Genomic DNA, 12904 nt, shown 5'->3' with positions numbered 1-12904 from the left:
CTGTGCCTAGTAGAGGAGCATAGTTGGGGCGGGGAGAAATTTAATTTTCCTACTAAGGCTGTGCCTAGTAGAGGAGCAGAGTGCAGGAGAAAAATTAAATTTTCCTACTTAGGCTGTGCCTAGTAGAGGAGCAGAGTTGGTGCGGGGAGAAATTTAATTTTCCTACTAAGGCATCGCCTAGTAGAGGAGCAGAAGTGCAGGAGAAAAATTTTATTTTCCTACTTAAGCTGTGCCTAATAGAGGAGCAAAGTTAGGGCGGAGAGAAAATTAAATTTTCCTACTAAGGCATCGCCTAGTAAAGAGGAGCAGAGTTGGGGCGGAGAGAAAATTTTATTTTCCTACTTAGGTTGTGCCTAGTAGAAGAGCAGAGTTGGGGTGGGGAGAAATTTTATTTTCCTACTTAGGCTGTGCCTAGTAGAGGACCAGAGTTGGGGCAGGGAGAAATTTAATTTTCTTACAAAGGCTGTGCCTAGTAGAGGAGCAGAGTGCAGGAGAAAATTAAATCTTCCTACTGAGGCTGTGCCTAGTAGAGGAGCAGAGTTGAGAAAAAGAGAAAAAATTTTATTTTCCTGCTGAGGTATCACTTGGCAGAGGAGTTTGAGGGGGGCGATGTTGAATTTAAATTTTTCTGCTAAGGCATCACCTAGCAGAGGAGTTAGAGGGTGGGGGTGTTGAATTTTCAATTTCCTGCTAAGGTATCACCTAGCAAAGGAGTTCGTACCCTGTCGATTTTATTCACCCTAGTGGTTTAAAGGCATCAGAGATAAATTCAGAAGAAGCAGTGAATGCAAACGCAAAATACTCAATATGAAATACTCAAGCGAGTTCGTACATGCCAAAAGTGCGCAAAAGGAAATAACCAAATGTAAACATCACAAAAGTTGCATAATACGACGGAAAGTAAAGCAGGGCAGAAAATAACAGAATATGGCCCGAAGGCATACAATGTCTGTAGAAATAAAAAATAACAAAAGTAAAGGAGCTCAATCTAAGAATTGGTACTCGTACTTGAGGAATTCTTCCTTGAATGCAGAGACTTCGGAAGCGTGTTGCGCTTTGGCGTCCTTGAGTTCCCTACGTGTTTGTGCTGCTTCAGCTCGAGCACTCTTTAACTCTTCCTTCAGCCTCTGGTTCTCCTTCGCATGGTCCTCTCAGTCGCTGAAGCTCCTGTTTCTCTTTCAGAAGCTCTTGTTTCTCCTTTAGAAGCTCATCACCTCGAGCTTGGGACTCCGAAAGCTCCTTAGTGTGCGTCACTTTCATCTCATCGATAGTAGCCTGGAGCTATTCACGAAGAGCCTTGCCCTCGCGTAAGTCTTGGCAGGCGATAGATCGAGTGTCATTAGCGCGTTCCACCAACTCCCCTACGTACATCATGCCCTGGATAAGTAGATAAGAGTGAAAAGACGACAAGAAAATTATACATATATTGGACATCAATCTAGAAACTAGAGGGAGAAATATACCTCGGTGATACTACTGAATGTCCGGCGAGCGAGTTCAGACCACCCCAGCGAACTCATGAACGCTGCATCCGCGTCGGAAGGAAGCTGATACATTATCTTTTGAGCCAGATGAGTAGGACCTCGCCCCACGATGGCCGAATCCAGAGTGTATAGAGGATGTACCCGCGATTCAGGGGGAGGGCCCTCATCTGACCCAGACCCTTCTGGAGAATAGACCGATACGATTGAGATCTCAGAAATCTTGCGCTTACCATGCTGTGGGACTGACGAGCTAGGATCAGTGGACACCTTCTCCTTGTCAGACGGAGGAGGAAGGCTTGGCTCGGGGAGGTGGAGAAGAGGCTCGCTTTGGGGCGGAGGAGGATGAGCATGCATTCTTCTTCACAGCAGTAGGGGAGCTAGTAGATCTCTTTGCAGTAGTAGAGCCAGAACCTGTTTTCTTCTTCTCAGTAGCATGACAGTCCCCCTTTATGCCCGTCGTGACTGCTGGAACGACTGACTTCTGGGAGGCAGATGATGAACTCCCAGCCATTCTTTTTCGCAATCTCGCGGAGCAATGCAGCATTCATGATTCTAACACCTGCAAATAAAAACAGTGAATCGAATGAGAATATTATCAGAGAAAACAATAAGCAAAAGAAAGACAAAAAGGGTGGAGATGAGAATATCTACCGGCATCCTCCTTTAGCTTAATTTTTGCGGGACTTAAACCGGCATGGCACATGAGATCTTCAGATAGAAGTTGGGGAATACTAAAGCATCGATCTCCTAGTACACTCATTATCTCCAGATACTCCTTATCCTTTTGTAACCCTTGGAAAGTTCAGGTTTGGTGAAAGTAAGGTACCAATCGGTATAACAAGTCAATTCTTCTGGTGGCTGGATGAAGAAGAAGTATTTTTTCCAGTCCTTAACATGACTAGGAGCCCCCTCGAAAAGCTTATGGCTAGACCGATAAGTCACATAAAAGGTCTGTCTTTGGATCTGGACAGAACTAAGAAGTATGAGAAAGTGATGCAATTCACAGGAAGGTCTAAGATCCGGAATAACACAGCAAAACAGCTTATCAAGCGGAGAGCGTTGGGAGTGAGCAAACCTAGGTGCACCTGATAATACTTGCTCAATTCTTGGAAAAACTCGCACAAGGGAAAACGAAGACCGGCATCCAGGTGGTGCTGAAAGAAGGTGTAGCAGCCCTTGGGAGCTAGATAGGGTCGGTCCTTAGAGGTAGGAATGATGATTTGATGGGAGGGAGGAATGTGCCACAAAGTCCTAAGTTTTGACTCGCTGCCAGGAGGGATATGAGATGAAAAATAACCATACCACAATTTATCTGCTTAGATATGTTCATCTGTTGGGTCACATGACGAACTTCCTTACCAGGGCGGCTATGATTAGTGACTTCCTCCTCGTGAGAATCAAGGGTAAATTCAGGATCAGCTAGGGAAGTCCTACTCCGGCTAGACTCACTAGACCTGCTAGACTCGCTACTCACTAAACCTCTCGGGGTCACTCGAAGAATTAAACTCGGAATCAGATGAAGACATGGGTGCTAAGGATAATTAAACAGGGGAAAGAGAGAACTGACCCGGAAGGGACGTGGAAAACTACTCAAAAAGCCGCAAGGATGAGCCGGTGACGAGCCCAAGTGTGTTGCACGCTCGTGCGGGGCGAGTGTGCGCTGTCTGGGTTGGGCGAGGAAGGGCGAGGATGGCGGGGCGTGGCGAGGGGCGAGTAGGCAGGGGCGGCGAGCGTAGGCGAGGCTGTCTGGGCTTGGGCGAGGAGGGGCGAGGGCGAGGCGCTGGCTAGGCGAGGAAGGGCGAGGATGTCTGGGCGAGGCGATACACCTGGGCAAGGAGGGGCGAGGGCGAGACGCTGGGCTGGTGGGCGAGCTCGGCGAAGGCGAGTAGGCAGGGGCGGCGAGCGTAGGCGAGGCTGTGCTCGGGCGAGGCGGCGTGGCGCGAGGGGGGCTGTGCTTGTGTTCGGGCGAGGCGGCGCGGCGCGGCGCGAGGGGGCTGTGTTCGGGCGAGGCGTGGGTAGGGTGCGACCGGTGCGTGCTAGGGCGAAGCGATGGGGAAACGGCGTTATGGGAGAGAACTAGCGGCTAGAGGGGGTAAGAAATTATGTGGAAGAAAAGTGATAATGAAGCAAGGAGGGGACCTCTATTTTTAGGGGGAGCACAAATATTTTCTTTTAGAACAGGATTGCGATATGATATCTTTCCTTTCAGAACAAGATTGCGACTTGATTTGATATATTTCCCTTCGGAGCAGTATTACGATTTGATGTATTTCCAAATTTTTGGAGACTGCCGAACGGCAGAAAGAAAGTGCACGCCATCACCCTTGCGAATGATTATTTCTGAAGAGCTTTTGGGGGCGTTGTCCCCAAACCCCCACGACCTGACCGGGCAGGTCGATCCCCGCGACCTGACCGGGCAAGTCGATCCCCGTAATTTTCGCGCCGGTAACATCGTTCGTTGACGACAAACCAAGTAAATTTCTCTAACACGGTACGCCTTCGTCGCTGGTAAATCGAGGATAACGCAATTAATCGAACTTTGAACCTGCAATTCAGTTCGACTCGGGAGGGGGAGACTGGTGATACCCCATGGATGTGCCCACTACCCCTGGCCCATCCCTAGCCCAAATGGAAGACAAGCCCATCAAGGGCCCATGTATTCTCCTATAAATACCAGGTTTGAGTGGTCAGTTGATTATTCACTATATTGTTTTCAGCAGCACCCTTAGCTGCTCCCCCCATATATCCTCAGTCACTGACTTGAGCGTCGGAGGGGCTACGTCAGGACACCCTCCTGGCTCCCTTCTAACGGTCTTCTATACTTGTGACGCTTGGAGGAATCGGACCCTAAATTTCCCGTGAGTATCATTTATCAATCTCTCTTATCCAGTATATCAAACTATACCTTTATGTAGTAAAGGATAATACAGAATGAGAAATAGAGAAGTCTTCTTCGTTTCTGTTTACTCTCTTTATTACCTAATATATCTTGCAGGCCTTTTTTATTTAACAAATTTTCCGACCTTTGTTTTTGCACTCTCATTTTATTATAATTATTATTTATAAAATAATATTATTTTATTATTAAACTGATATATCGTCAAAATTGTTTTAGTAAAACAATATATAAATTATGATTCTTTTAGAAGAATAAACAATGGTTTCTATAGGTATTATAATTTATTATTTTGAATACAACAAAAGGTTGAGATACAGCTTATTGATATTTATTTCAGTCATGCCAGCAATAGAAAAACTGGAGCCATACAAATTATTTCAATATTAACGGTTAATATTTATTGATTTATGGATTTTTTTTTGGCATAAAACTTTTGTTTTAAATAATTTTTTTATTATTATAAGTTTATATAATGTTTTTCCAAAAAATTAAATTTATTGATTTTATTATAATTTTTAAGCAGGTGTGATACGATCACTAAATTTTTTAAATATATATATAATAAAAAATATTTTAATTAAAAGTTGTGTGAGGTTTTCTTTTCTTGAACAATTTAAACTTAGAGACTTTCCTGGAGATTTGGCAACGTCTAGTCTAGGTCAAAATCCGATATTGGACTGGTTGGTGTTCATGATAATTTATTGATTAATTAATTAATTAATTTTTAATTATTTGCTTGTGTGAATTGTAAAAAGAACGTCGAATGCTCAAATGTTGACTATTTCTGCCACAATTGATTAAATACTTAATTTTTAAATTCAGTGTGTTTATTTTTGGACTTGTGAGATATACTTTTATTATTGTTGACTACATACATATTTAGGTTTGTGATTTCGTGAGATTTTTGTCTATGCTGTCAATAAAAGGTTGAGAAAATAATATGGAGAAAATAAGACTTTAAGATAGTGAATATTTTACTAATATTGGCAAATCATTTAGTCATGTTTATATACTTGTATTAAACAATTAATAAACAAATCTAATATGAAATATAAAAAGAATTGTGTGATAAAAAATAAAAATAAAATTTTGAAAAAATATCAATATGTCAGGTCGATGAGTTTCGGAGCCTTAACCTAGGGAAGGTAGTTTTCCCCGAGGGTTCAGGTCCTCGAGGGAAGACCCGAAACGGGGCGGGTTCGGGGGAGAGCTATCGGGTTCGGGGCTGGGTTTCGGTTTCAGATATTTTAAAATCCCCGTAATGATTCGGGGGCGGGTATAAGGATGACATCCCCGTCTTCGAACATGCCTCGATAACAATAATAATAATAATAATATATTATTATTATTATTTCATATATGAGAACAAAATAACAAAATAATCTAACCTAAATACATAACCTCTCAATTCTCATTCTTCATTCATCATTCATTCCTCCACTCCTAGGTCCAACACTCCAACCCTTCACGAGTCATGACATTTCCTTCCGATTTCCGACGTTTTCTCACTTTCAAAGAGTAAATGCAGAACAAGGATTTCAACTGAATACCAAAACCAAGAGTGCCACTTAAGTAATGTAAAATACACTTGACCGCCTTCCAATGAGAATATGAGGGAGCTTGCATAAACTGACACACTTTGTTGACACTAAATGCAATGTCAGGTCTGGACAATGGTTAGATATTGAAGAGCTCCTATTGAACTGTGATAAATCATATCATCAGGAAATGGATCCCTATCTTTATAAGATAATCGAAGAACCAAAGTCATCGGAGTCCGGCAAAGCTTTGGCATTGTTCATCTTAGTGCGAAGAAGCAGATCCTGCACATACTTAGTTTGAGTAAGAACCATTGATTTATCCAGTGATCGACAAACCTCAATGCCTAAAAAATAATTAACATCTTCCAAATCTTTAAGAGAAAACTGATTGTTTAAGGCTGAAATGCTTTATCGAACTCGAGCATTATCACTTCATGTGATTAAAATGTCGTCAACGTATACTAAAACGTAAATGGAAAAATCAGCATGAGTTTGAACATATAACGAGTCATAGCTTTGGATTCAACAAAGCCCATAAGCTTGAGAGTATGACAGAGCCAGTGCAAACCAAGCTCTCGGGACTTGTTTGAGACCATATATGGCTTTATTCAGTTTGCGCACAAGGGAATTGTTATTGTCTGGAGCTTCAAAACCTGGAGGTTGACGCATATACACAAGCTCAGTAATTATGCCATTGAGAAAAGCATTATTGACGCCAATTTGTTGAATTTTCCAACCCTTAGCAACAGCCACTGAGAGAACAAGTCTAATGGTTGTGGGCTTCACAACTGGGCTGAACGGCTCTGTATGGTCAAGCCCCGGGGATTGAGAATAGCCCTTAGTGACAAGACGAGCTTTGTGTCTAGCGATGGAACAATTAGGATTATTTTTGAGTTTGAATACCTATTTACAGCCAACGATGGGCACGCTAGAGGGAGATTCAACAATAGTCCAGATATGGTTTTGCATCAAGGCTTGGTATTCAGCTTCCATAGCTTTGCACCATTAATGACGTGTGCTTGCTTCCTGAAAATAAGATGGTTCCCAAATATTACAATGCAAAGATAAATGAACTTTGGGTTTAAATATCCCGTCCTTGGAGGTAGTAACCATTGGATAAAGATTCAATGTAGGAGGCGCATGGGCTAGGACAGTAGGTGAAGATGATGAGGAAAGTGTATCACTTGATGTAGGGACTGATTGTGATTGAGGGGAAGTAGGAGATGATATAGTAGGTGTATTGTCCGATATGTGAAGGATATGGAATAGATGAGGCGTCGACGGATGGAGTCATGGAATTTGAAGAAATGAAAAGATATGTAGAAGCAAGAAATTTTGGTAAGTAAAGAGAATATTGATGTGTGACTGTGGAGCTAGACACAACAGAAGACTTGAAGAAAGGAAAACTTTGTTCGTGAATCTTAACATGTATAGAAATGAACACACGACCAGTAGCGCTAATATATCATTTGTGCTTGTCACTGTAACCAATCAATGTACACAGAGTTGAGCGGAAGTCAAGTTTGTGAGTGTTGTAATCATGGAGACATGGAAAACAAATAAATCCAAAGGTTTTAAGATGGGAATAATTTGGTGGCCTTTTGAACAGATATTGAATGAGAATTTTTCCTTGAAGAGCGACAGTTGGTAATCTATTTATGAAATAGACTGCTGTAGAAAAATCATAATCCCAAAAGGATAAGGGCATTGATGCATGAGCTAAAAGAGAGAGTCTAGTGTAAAAAATGTACATATGTTTTCGTTCAACAACACTGTTTTGTTTAGAAGTATAAGGGCAAGATACACGATGCTTTATTCCATTGGCTTGAAGGAAAGAACTCATAGCTTGAAATTCCCCACCCCAATCAGATTGAAGGGCTTTGATTTTTTTGTTGAGTTGAAGTTAATATGAGTTTTGAAGTGCGCAAATACTTGAACAAATTCCAATTTTAATTTAAGAAAATAGATACATGTAAAACGGTTAAATACATCAACAAAGCTTACATAAAACTTGAAACCATTCCAAGAAGGACTGTTAGAAGGAGTGGTAGTGCCACTGATCTAGAACACTTGGAGAGGCCATAATCAAATACTGATGTGAAAATGAGGAGTAGAATACTCGCTATAAAGTGTAGAGTGGAGACATGTAGGTTGGGATGCAGCAGCAAAATGAGGTGGCCCAAGGTTGAACTTGTACAAGCCTTCATGTAAAATTCCTCGGAGAAGAACAGCTCGCGTAGCTAGATCCTTCACAAGACAATAAGAAGGGTAAAACTCAAAGATGACATTATTATCACGGATAAATTGGCGAACACTTAAAAGATTTTTAGTTAGTTTGAAGAACACGAAGTATGTTTTTCAAATGGAAGGACTGATAAAATGAAGAGGAACCAAATGTAGATTCACCAATATGTGAGATAAACAGACCTGCACCATTTCCCATATAAACCTTACCACTGACAATATACTTGAAACTAAGTGTGAGATTGCCAAGATCATTCGTAACATGGTGAGAAGCTCCGCAGATTCAGAACTGCTAGTGGCAATAGCTGCTGATGGATATGGAGGATGAGGGGATCGATATTGACCTTGTTGTGGTGGTCGAAAAGAGGCCGATGAAGGGGAACGAAAATAAATATGAGGTTTGGGAATATACTTTAGCATATTCCCGCCACATGACCTGTGACTCCACAAATATGACATACAGGTCTGCCATTGCTGTTGTTCAAAAAACGTTTGCCTCCCCGAGTATCCCTGCCACGACCACGGGCTCGGGGCAAAGAGCTTCGGTGTGAAAAAGAATCATCAGTCTTCCTTGTAGGAGGAAGAGTAGCTGCGTTAACTGAGGGAGGCAACATTTCATTGTTAATATTATGATATTCCTGGCGTCCTTCATGAGCTAAGAGAATAGCAGCCACCTTTGATAATGTTAGAGTATCAATCTTGAGGTAATGTAAACGACAACAGAGTCGTATTCCAATCCAATTCCACCAAGAACATATAAGATTTGATCATCCTCACTGATAGAGTGATCAAAAGCAGCTAAAATATCAATAACGTTTTTCATTTTGCTTAGGTAATCTTTCATATTCTGTTTTCCTTCTTCATGGCTTGCCGCTGTAGCTTGTATTGCATCACCTTAGCTTTCGATATTGAGGCAAATGACGTTGATAACCGAAGCCAAAGTTGGGAGGAAGTATCACACCCAATCATTTGGCTTTGGACATCTTCAATCACGGAAGATAACAAAAAGGAAAATAGGAGTTGATCGAACAGAACTCGGAGGTTTGGGAGTATACTCGGCATCAAATCTGTAATAGCATATTCCCGCCACATGCTCTGTGACTCCACAAATCTGACATATAGCTCTGCCATTGCTGTTGTTCCAAAAACGTTTGCCTCCTACATCGATGTCGTCAGCAGTGTTCTTTTCATGAACCGCTTTGGGAGGGGCACTGATGGTGCTCGAGTATGAAACTTTCTAACCCCAAACCCCGAATTCCAGCAATAACTTGGAGATTCCATAAAAGAAAATTATCATCGCTTAGCTTAACCAAATTAATCTTGTTAGCCGGATTCACGAGTAAAAGGCTTGTATTGGCGGCTGGATTAACAGTGGTGTGAATCGTAACTCCATTGTCGAAGATGTCGTCAACCATTGAAGAGCTCTGATACCAAATTACAGAAATAAAAGAAGAATAAAGGAGATATGCACCATGTAATTCATTTCTTTTCTGTATATGCATTTACAATTGAGCTAAGATTTATATACAAATCCAACATTCAAAATATCGATAGCTGGAATCAATTCTGTTGTAACCGACTAAACAAATTGATTCATCTAGACTATTATTAAAACCATAGACTTGCCATTTATCTTATGGGCTTGAGATATGGGTTTTAACATTTGTTTCTTGGACTTCAGGATTTGCTTTAACCGCTTCAATTTAAGAGCTCCATTAACAATCTTTTGGATGCTCTCTCTGATTGGTCAGAAACCTCACCTATTCACCATTGTAACTGGACTGGAGTTTCTTGCACAAGTGGGGTTCCTTTTTCTGTTACTTCTCTTACCCTCCAAAGCTTGAATCTTTCTGGGGAAATCTCGGTTTCTGTTGGTAAACTTGCTAATCTTGCTCATCTTAGTCTTGCTGATAATTTCTTTAACCTGCCGTTTCCCCTTCATCTCTCTGAATGTGTCTCTTTGGAGACTTTGCATCTCAGTTGCAATCTCATCTTGGGTACCATCCAAGAACAAATCTCTCAGTTTAAGTCATTAAAAATGTTTGATTTTAGCAGTAATCATATTAAGGAAAAAATCCCAGAAAGCATTGGCTCGTTGCACTGCAGCAGCTTAAAGTTTTCAACCTGGGAAGCAACTTTCTTTCAGGTAGTGACCCCATGATTTTTGGAAATTTTACTGAGCTTGAGGTACTTGGTCTGTCTCAAAAATCCATTCTTGATTACCGAGATTCCTGTGGATGTTGGTAAACTCAGTAAACCTGAGAGACTTTTGCTGCAAAACTCTGGTTTCTACAGAGAAATGCCTGATTTCTTCAAGGCTTTGAAGAGTTTGAAAGTTTTAGACCGTTCTCAGAATAATCTCGCTCGAAAAATTCCTTAAGTTGGGTCTTTTTTCCTTCCAATTTGGTTTCTTTTGATGTTTCACAAAACAAGCTGTTTGGGCCAATTCCCAGTGGGATTTGTGTGGCTAAGGGGCTTGTCAATCTGAGTTTACATACAAATTTCTTAAATGTCAATACGCAGTGAATCTATCAATGAGTATGAATCTTGAGAGGTTTGAGGTTCAGAACAATGGGTTTAGTGGTAATTTTCCATCTTGACTGTGGTCCTTGCCTAAAGATTAAGCTCATCAGAGCAGAAAATAACAGATTTACTGGAGAAATACTTGATTCAATATCAGAATCTGCACAATTAGAACAGGTTCAGATTCATATCAATGGTTTCATTAGTAAATTTCCTTCTGGGCTTGGAAAAGTTGGAAGCTTGTATTGAAACGTCTACCGTTTTAAAAGTGCGGAAATATATTTTTTTTTAAAGCTCGCAATTACAAAATAACATTTAAAGTACTCGTATTTATTTGCCAATAAGAATAATGCAATTTAAAAATAACTAACGTCATCCAAAATCAACAAAAGCGTAACGTGTAAAAATCGTAAATTCTACTAGACATTTTTTTTTAATTGAATAAAAGCTTCGCAATCTCGAAATAACATTTTAAAATGATCTTAAATATTTGACAATAAAAATAACGCAGTTTTAAAATTTCTAAACTACTCCAAAATCAAACGAAAGCGTAACGTGTAAAAATCGTAATATCATCAACATATAAAAATGTGCAACTCCTCTCAAAAGACGTGAATCAATATGCGGAAAAATAATGGTCCTCGGGTCGTGTCACCACGCATCCCGCCTGCCTACTCAGTCTTCGGCACCTCGGGTCCCCTGATCAAAATGCTCACCTGCATCACACACGCCTAGTGAGTCTAAAGACTCAACACACCTGTACCAGTAATAACAAGTATATATACGTAGCACACAGCAGTGAAAAATAGCATAATCAAAATACATTTCATGAGCTTAAAAACATGAACATAAGCGTGTCGTGTGAAATCGTAACGTGTCAAAACATGTCTCATCATGTTATCATATCGTATGCGTAACTGTGACCTGTCAAAACATGGTAATAGCATGTATCATCGTATCAGCATATACGTGTTAAAATCTTAATTTGAATTCCGTTCATTAGCTGTGACTTTCGTATCATCATGTCATCATGTCAGTCGATGGATCCATCTACGTGTAACCGCGGTACCCGGCGGCGGGGGACATTAGCGACACTCTCACCCGTCAACTGAGCCCGAGCCTATCATGTCATCATATCATGTCAATGGAAATACGATCGTCGGGCTCCCTCTGGGGCCTTCTCCCGTAAACGGGCTCCCTCTGGGGCCTTTTCCCTCACGATATCTCCAATCATATCATCGTGTCATCGTTTCAGTCACAACTAAATCACTTCCTTCAAAATGTGTCATCATATTCATCACTTAATAAAAACATGCATAAACGTAACTTTTCTTTTAAACCAAGCATGCACCGTATTTATCATAATTGCGTAAAAATCGTAAACATGATGCATGAACATTTAAAATATCATAAATTTGTGCTCAGGGCGCTGCCACGACCAAAATCTCACTCCGAGTGCAAAATGACTATTTTGCCCTAGAAGCCCAAAAATTATCGTTTCAATCCTGGACTTCTAAAATTGACCCGAAGCTTACCAAACTCCTTAAAACAATGTCCCAAAATATATTTATAAGCGTTCCTAGACGTAACTCGAGCCCAATTCACCGCTTATCTAATTCGTTTAAAAACTCGATTCGGGGTTCCGATTTTAATCCGAATCGATCCAAAATTTACCCAAATCTTCTACAACTTTTACCATATCCTAATAACACTTAATAGGCCCTAAAACACTGTCATTAGGCCCCCAAACCCACGGCTGAAATTTCCAGAACTAGCCAAAACTCTCGGTCCTATCCTATTGCACCACCTCATACACTCATTCTTTTCCAAACTCACGCCACTGCCCACACCCGACGTACCAGCCATGAACGACCTCCCCTTGACCACCTTGGGACTCTACTTGACACACTAAACCCATGGTTCCAGCCCCATGCAAGCGGCTGTCTTCTAAAAATCGAGAAACAACAAAAGGCTCCTACCGTGACCAACCCGTCTCGCCTTGGCTTGATCGATCGTCCCGTCACTCCAGCATGGTTTGAGCTGTTCCAGACCTCAACTCAGACCCACCAGGGTCTGGTCCAGGGCTGGAGAAGGCCCTCGCACAGCTGGTGTAGCAGGAAGAATGGATCGCGTCATCTCACAACTCACACCCGATCGGCCCTCGTCTATTTCATCAAAACCCAACAAGCTGCGCACACCAGCACTTAAAACTT

General features: G+C 41.3%; 1 pseudogene; it reads left to right on the top strand.

Annotated features, from left to right (window-relative positions):
- The first annotated feature begins 9861 nt into the window (after positions 1 to 9861).
- Positions 9862 to 10940, top strand: LOC142537454 (receptor-like protein EIX1; annotated as a pseudogene).
- Positions 10941 to 12904: the final 1964 nt, after the last annotated feature.

Source organism: Primulina tabacum, chromosome 2 (genome assembly GCF_025594145.1).
Source record: "Primulina tabacum isolate GXHZ01 chromosome 2, ASM2559414v2, whole genome shotgun sequence".
In the NCBI taxonomy this organism is placed as follows: domain Eukaryota; kingdom Viridiplantae; phylum Streptophyta; class Magnoliopsida; order Lamiales; family Gesneriaceae; genus Primulina; species Primulina tabacum.
Note: the sequence above shows the minus strand (reverse complement) of the source record. Positions and strands in the feature narration are given on the sequence as shown.